The sequence below is a fragment of the Sinocyclocheilus grahami genome, unplaced genomic scaffold (genome assembly GCF_001515645.1).
Source record: "Sinocyclocheilus grahami isolate Dianchi unplaced genomic scaffold, SAMN03320097.WGS_v1.1 scaffold543.1, whole genome shotgun sequence".
NCBI classification, from domain to species: Eukaryota; Metazoa; Chordata; class Actinopteri; order Cypriniformes; family Cyprinidae; genus Sinocyclocheilus; species Sinocyclocheilus grahami.
In genome coordinates, this window is record NW_015505722.1 from 724,465 (window position 1) to 732,565 (window position 8,101).

At 38.4% G+C, this 8,101-nt stretch overlaps 1 pseudogene; it reads right to left on the minus strand.

Annotated features, from left to right (window-relative positions):
* Positions 1 to 6,854: 6,854 nt before the first annotated feature.
* LOC107555678 (sodium-coupled monocarboxylate transporter 2-like) overlaps positions 6,855 to 8,101 on the minus strand; it is a 21,653-nt pseudogene continuing 20,406 nt past the window's right edge.

Here is an 8,101-nt window from a genome sequence, read left to right on the forward strand (position 1 = left end):
GTAAACTCCAGTGTGTGGGTGGGAATTATCATTGACAACATTCATTGAACACAAATCCTTCCCAGCATGGCCTGCAGTGGCGCTGCTCTTTCACCTGTGTTCTGTCGCAGTTCTGAATGAAGCGCTTGTGCGGTTGGATTGTTTACTATGCAGACGAAGGGCTTTTGGAGTTCCTGTTTTCTGCTTGCCTACTTTGCGTCTCTGTGTGTGGCAGCTATCATCCCGCTGTGAAGTGGTTCTCTACCTGGTGACCAGGCAATGTGATGACGTTTACTTACGAACATATTTACCGATATGCCCTCTCTCTTCGCTTGCCAGCATCTCACATTGTGATTCTTGTTACAAAAGTGGTTTCTGGTAAAGATTACCAAATAAAAATCAGTTTATGCAAATGAACAGTTTTTATGTACTGCATCGCCTTGAAAAGATATGCAGATCTGTCTTTCAATACGATAACTCATTTTGTCAAGGCAAAATAAATAAAACAATTAGCCAAAATGGTGATATAGATAAAACATGCATGGTTTTCTTTAATTGCATGTTGTTTCTTCGTTTTTCATTATTTTATAATAAGACTATGTCCTTTGTCCATATGCCTGGTTTTTGTAGCGTGTGTGAACTTAATTGATGTGTGAGTGTCGCTGCGTTTGTTGCTCAGCCGTCATGTATTTTATGTGCTTATGATCCCATCAGTCCATGCGCAAGATACTGGCTATCGTTGGAACAAAATACTAGCATCTCTGCAGTATATAGTATGTATGCTGTGAATTTTCTGTATGCATAGAACACCCGGATGGCCTACTACATTTGCAGAAATGTTCAACATACAACCAGAGTGAGCTGTGTGGAATGCAGTATCCCACAATGCAATGCTTTGAACTTAACCTACAGTACCATAGAGTGCCGCAGTGATGACATATTTTTGTAGGCCAAACTGGAAGTTAGCATTACCCTGGTTCCCTCGACAAAAATCAAATTGGATTTTTTTCCATTGGATTTTGGATTATCGCAGAGAATAAGATGTGTGTCCTACCTGTGATCTACAAAAGGTTTTGTTCATCATGATAGTCTTTACAAATGAACGCAACTTTTATGAATTTTGAAGCTTAAATACAATCACAAGAAGTGCAAAGCTAAACATTGTATGTAAAGGAACTACAAAAAATGTGGATTTACCTTTTTTTTTATTATTTTATTAAGATATTACTCAATGTCACTCCCTGAATGTAGCAACAATGTAACATACTACAGTTTGAAGCATTTATTGTAGCATAATGGATGCTGTTTTGCAGTATAGTATGCAGTATACATAAACTGTGCAGTAAGTTAGTATTCCATTCCAAACACAGTCAACTACTGTAAAATATCAAACAGCACAGCCCATTAATCTATCCACCATTATCCATACAGCTAGAGCTTAAACAGATGTGATGATAGAATTAATATTGGGACAATGGACATGGAAGACAAATTCTCTTATTTTTACATTTAGCTTCTAGCTTTTAGGTTTTATTTCTTTGTAAAAATGTAAAACACTGTATTTTCTGTATATTTCATTTTATGTGTGCATGTTTAAATCTGTGTTTTGTAATTGTGCGTTTATGCGTGTGTGTGTGTGTGTGTGTGTGTGAGAGAGAGAGAGAGAAAGAGCGAGAGAATTTTGTAAAGCTGATGAAGTGCGTGCTCCCAGCATGTATCTCATTCTTACACAGTTTTTCAAAAGGCAATGACTATGTTCGAAATAGCATACTACCCTACTACTCATACTATTCTTTCCAGTATGTATACTGTGCAAAGTACATGAATTTTGTGTGCATGGAATATTAAGACTTAATACATGTGCTGTATTGTTCATTATAGAGCAGCGCTCTATAGATACTATGTCCCACAATGCAATGTGTTCAACCTGACCTTTCATTTCAGTGTGACAAATGCACTGAAAGTAATATCAACCGTGATTTTCTTGACTTATTCTGATATCAGACTGAGAAAAAGCTACATTAAAAGTGCAATGTAAACGTGTTTGTTTCAGAGAGATAACTAGATACCACTTATTTCAATTCAATTAAACATGCAATGCATTGTATAACATGTTCTCTTTAACATACTTAAAAATAGTAGCCACATTGCAGTGTGTACTGTGCAGTATGCAAGAAGTATTCAAGAAGTACACTAGCATTCCATTTCGAACACAGTCACTGCATCTGTCCTCCTCGGGCCCTTTGAGTGTTTGAAGATGAGATATTTGTATCATATTTTCTTAGCTTGAATCAAGTATTGCTTTTTTAAGTATATATTTTTGCACTTTCCATTTGCATGGGTACAGACCCCATATGGGTTCAGATAGACATTAAAAAACGAAGAAAAGAAGCTTAGATTGTGTTCTCTCTTCATAGATACTATGCTGATTTACAATTGAATTAAAGCTTAATGAAAGCACTTCAGGAGTGTAATTTATTCCCTGTTACCTCTATTTAGGAATCGCATTCAAAATAAAAATGTATGTTCAAAAATATTGCTGTGTAGTTCATTAGAACAGTGGTTCTCAGCTGGTCAGTCGAAACTCAAAAATTGGTCTTTGGTCTGTTCTGGTAGGGTCGTTGATAGCAGGGAAAAAAACATGCTAAACACAAATAATACGTTTCAACACTTAGTACTGTGTTGGGTCGCCATTTGTGTCCCGAATAAAAACCAGTTGAGAACTACTGTTTTAGAAACTAAAGTTTGCTTTGATAATTTGTATGTTATGGATGCCAAGCAGGACTGGACATTCTTCAATGGAAATGTGAGGCTGATCTGACAGGAAATAGTCTTTACTATGACACACCATTCTCTTGGTGTACTGTAATCTATGCATGACCTCATTGATGAGCCCAGCCCATCTAGGGCTCTTGATAAAGCTTTGTGTATCTGTGCACTTTTTACTGTGAAGTGTGCATGGCCTATATCTGCTTAAACCGGAGAGGACTGACCTGAGATCAGTACATGTTGCATTGATTCGTCATCATGAATGATCAGTTGTTATTGGCCTTGTGGTGATCTAATTAACATTCATTTACAGGCTATTGGACAACAAATGTTATTCAGGTTTTATCAAATACACTTGGTTGTATATAAAACGTCTTCATTGAAAATGCCTGTCAAAAGCACATGAAACAATAAAGATGTTTAGAAGTAATGAGCAACAGCACGCATTATACCATTATAGTCAATGCTTTACTTATCTCCCACAGATTCACTGCATTAGATTCGAATAATGACTCAATTCATGCAACATCAATCATTTGTCAAAACAATTGTTAATGTTATTAAAGTTGAGTGGTTAAAGTTGGAGTTGTTGGATGCTGTTTTGATGTAAAAAAAAATGTCACTGCTTATGTTTAAATTCTAAATTCAATTTCAGAGTTCTGTGTTTTTGCAATTAACAAAATGCATGATATGCAAATAACAGAGTGGCTCTCTAGTAGGTATGTGTAAAGCCAATGGGCCTCATTATGAAATGTGATCTGAATTAATTTTATACAAATAGTTGTGAAGTTGTTCTGACATAAATTTTCAGATTTATGAAAGTATTTTCAAAATGTCAGCTGCTACAAACAAAATGTATTCGGCACATGGCCATTTAGTATACACTGACCATTTGGCAATACGATCGCGAACGCCAATGACTTAGTATAAAACATTCAACATATTAACATTATAACTCACATTACTTTTATATCGTTGCTGTCTATTTTATAGAACATACAAAAAACTTCCTGGCGTTGTGAGACATATATGCAGTGAATGAATCTTCATAATGTTTCACTTGATTGTACATTTAGTCAGGAATCATGGTTTGGAAAAAGTAACTAGTAAAATATGTACAAGTTATGTCACAGTAGCACAATAGCAACTAATGCAAGTAGGCAAATAAAAAAAGACTTACTATATCCTCCACTGAATATCACGCCGGCGCGTTCTTCTGAGGAAAATCCAAAGCTTATTCCTCTCAGCGCGTCTTCTTCCAGAAGCGAAGTAGCCGAGATGAACTTGAGGAAACGTCTCGCTGCTTTGTTTGCTGTGATGTGGGCGTTTACATACGCGCGTCTCACGTGGATGATTGTAATAACAAAAGCGCGATCTGCGCGTGGACGTGGTCACATTAGCGATAATGAAGGCGACGGCCAAGACTTGACATCGCGTTGGTTTCATACTGATTATTTTGTCACATCATATTTGTTTTCGTCATGACTTACTTCATTTAAAAGTAGTCATGTTAAGCTTTCTATAGATATGTCTCTCATGTGTGTGTGTCAAATATTCGCTGAGTTTCAGTTCATTTTAGTGACGCGTTTCAAACAGATATGCGCGGAGAATGAGACGGCTAAAAGCACACCCTGTTTATTTTCTTTATTTTGCAAAAGCACAATGTTTTGTTGATATTGTGAGTGTACACAAATAAAAATAGACCCTTTACAGATTTGAATGGTGTATTACTCTTATGTGTACAAACAAAAATGAACGAGCATTTAAAGTTCTTTTTGCTCTTATCAGTAAAACATGCACTGGTGGCGCCGGCGCCACCGTCGACCCCAGGAGGTTAAACACACCTAGGTCTTCTGGATTACTTGAAACGTCCAGGCATGTGTTTTGGAGCTGGTTGGAGCTAAACTCTGCAGGACAGTGGCCCTCCAGGACCAGAGTTTGACACATGTGATTTAGATTTTAAAGTTAGGTCTGGGGTTGGATCTTGGTCAGGAGTGTCCAACCCTGCTCCTGAAGGGCCAGTGTCCTGCAGAGTTTAGCTCCACCTACCAAAACACTCCTGCCTGGAAGTTTAATTTAATCCTGATTCAGGTGTATTTAATTAGAATAAAGCTAATTTAATTAGGATTAAGCTAAACTCTGCAGGATAGTGGCCCTCTGGGAGGAGGATTGGACACCCCTGGTTTTGAACAACATGCTTATCATTTCTCTCTGATATTAGGGTTAGTTTATGGTTACATTTTTTTGAAATTCAACAGATGATCCCTGGCAGTGTGTAGGTTGAGAATGGCTAGTGGTAAGGATTAGAATTTAAAGGTTGGATAGTGGTTAGGGCTGAAGGTTAAGATCCAGAGTCTTGGGGATAAGAGTCAAGGTTAGAACTAGACATTGGATTTAAGAGTCAAACTGAATCTTACAGGTTATGCTGAGTTCGCACTGCACAGGTTTTGCGAAATCGCTGACAAATGCCCGACCTCAGAGGCAAATCGGTGCTCGTTCACGCGAGTGACAATCACGCAGTGTGAATTATCAAAGATGCAATCTGAGGGAATCGTCGACATGTCGCCGACGCCCACAAAATATTTGGCATGCTAAATATCTGGAGCTGTCGGCGATTCACAATCACGCTGTGTGCAATGATTTCTGACTGAAAACGACATCGGCGATGCCAATGAGAGACCAAGATACAGGGCAGAGGGAAGTTCGGGGAGGAGTTATAGACCAGAATATCAGTATTTTAATAGATATATGAACAATTATATCATACAGAAATGAGCACAAACATTTGCTTGACCAGCCACAACATCAGCATAACAGTTACTGCAAAATTATTTACCTCCACCTCTCTTTGCAGAACACCTAATCCCTGTTCCCTGCATCTCCCTCCTGCATAATCGGTTTTTATTTTTCTCCTTGTAGCTGAAAATCAGCTCACAGGCAATTTGCGGGCTATATATATATTTTTTTTAATAATTACAGTCTCGCTGGAGAACTCCGGTCTGACGCACGCGGGTTCTCACGTTATTTCCTTATCACTTCTCACGTGTGTTTTGTTGTGAAACGTAGTTTGCGGACCAGACAGAGCTGTCGGCGATTCTTCCTATTGTGAAGTCATGCAGTGTGAAATGCCCTGTCGCCGATCCATCGTGCAATGTGAACACAGCAGTAACTGAATGCTACCCCAGATAGTCATGCAGTGTGAAAACAACGGCAATCCGACAAGTTTGAAAATCGTGCAGTGTGAACTCGGCATTAGGGTTAAGAATAGGAGGTAGGGCCATGAAGTAGACATTCAAGGGGGAAATTCAGTTTGATTTGGCAGAGATTCTCATTTGTGTTCCTGCAGATCTACCTTCCTTCTAGCTGATTCAGGTGTAATTGATTAAGATTGTAACAAAAATTTGCAGGAGGATAGATCTCCAGAAACTGGAATGTGTAAACCTGGTTTTAGGGGTTCGGATTGGGGTTACAGCTAGGGTTAGGACAGGGGCCAACCCTGCTCCTGGAGGGACACTATCCAGTGGAGTTTAGATTTAACTCTAGCCCTAATTAAACACACCGGAACCAGCTAATTAAGGTTTTTAAGATCGCTAGAAACTTTCCAGAACAAACTCTGCAGGAAAGTGGCTTTCCAGGAGCTGGATTGGACCCTTGGGTAAGGAATAGGCTTCAGAACTAACCAAAGATGTTGATTTAGGAGCACATTCTAACTGGTAAATTCAGTCACCTTGAATAATGTTCAGTGTTCCTCTGAATTACACCACATAGTTTTATTGGCTATTAATTAAACCCCTTTTTCATCCTTGTTTACATGTAAAGCAAGCAACAGTATGCATTAGGGCTGCACGATAAATCGCATGCGATATTTAAAGATCCGCAGCTGATTACAGAACCGGCTTTCTGACAAGATGCGCATTAAATATCGCATGCGATTTATCGTGCAGCCCTAGTATGCATACAAGAATTGTACAAAACATCTGTAACAACTTTGGATCTCACTTTTCTGTAATGAAACATTGTATGTATCTTTTAAATTAAATAGTTTATGTATTCTTTGACTTCATTGAACTTTTTTTTTTTATGTTTATGTGACCAAGGTCAAAAAGTTAAAGCTTTGCTTGAAATTGACTAGTTTCATTATGGTCAAAAATGGCATTAGTGTAACCGCTATTCTTGACCTTCTCCTCCATTTTTATTACACCTTCCTTGTCTGGATGTTTCTCCCATGCCTTACCAAAGTCTCCCAAATCCTAAAAGAAGCAGAGAAAGGTTCATTTTGTATCCAAAACACTCAAATCCACGGTCTAAATCAGGGGTGTCAAACTCAATTCCTGGAGGGCCGAAGCCCTGCAGAGTTTAGATTTAACCCTAATTAAACACAACTGATCCAACTAATCAAGTCGTTCAGGCTTATTTGAAAACTACATGGTATGTGTGTTGGAACAGTGTTGGAACAAAACTCTGCAGGGCTCTAGCCCTCCAGGAATTGAGTTTGACACCCCTGGTCTAAATGATGCACTTTACCTCTTTGTCTTTTACTAAAGTCTGCGTGTCTGAATCGCTCAGAGCAGAAGCAGATGACGTCCTTCATTGACCGAGTCAGTCCTGGCTTTACCTTTGCATTGGCCATTTCCATTGGTCCATTGGCCCTGCAGACACCAGAATGGCAGTTTTACAATAACTTCTCAACATAAATCCTTCCTCAGTTCAACCAGACCATTTATTTTTTTTGTCAAAAACTGGTTCCTCCAGAAAGCTTAATGTTTCTGATGTCAGAGTAAATTCATTAACAGAATTGCCCATAGCAGGGGTGTACTTACCCATTAGGCAAAGGTAGGCGACCGCGTTGGGCCCCAAAAAGCCAAGGGCCCTCTAAAATGCTTTTCATATACGAGATGTGCATTAAGCGTGGACACTCGAACGATTGCCGTTTACGGTGTTTATTACCACGACAATCATCTGCATGTCTGAATTGAACATGCTTCTTGTGTATCCTGCTTGTAACAAATGAAAATATCATGCATCTGAAGCTGTAATTAAATATTGAGCAACAGTGCATATTACATGTTTATCGTTTTAAATGCCGCTTACTCATTTATGAGAAGTACCAAAAAAGAGGACGCATACGCACTTTTTTGGTTGATTATAATCCTTAGATGTGTAAATGTATAATTTCCTTTTATTTTTTTTTTGTTTCATTTTAAATTTTTAGTTAAAATAAAAATAAATGTATTTTCAAGTTTTGAATTAGACAGCCTTTGGAGAGTGTATGAGCCCAGGCACATAGGCTAATGCTGGTAACTCATCAGTGGATTCACACTTTTCTCATTCTCACTAATTCAAGATATTATAT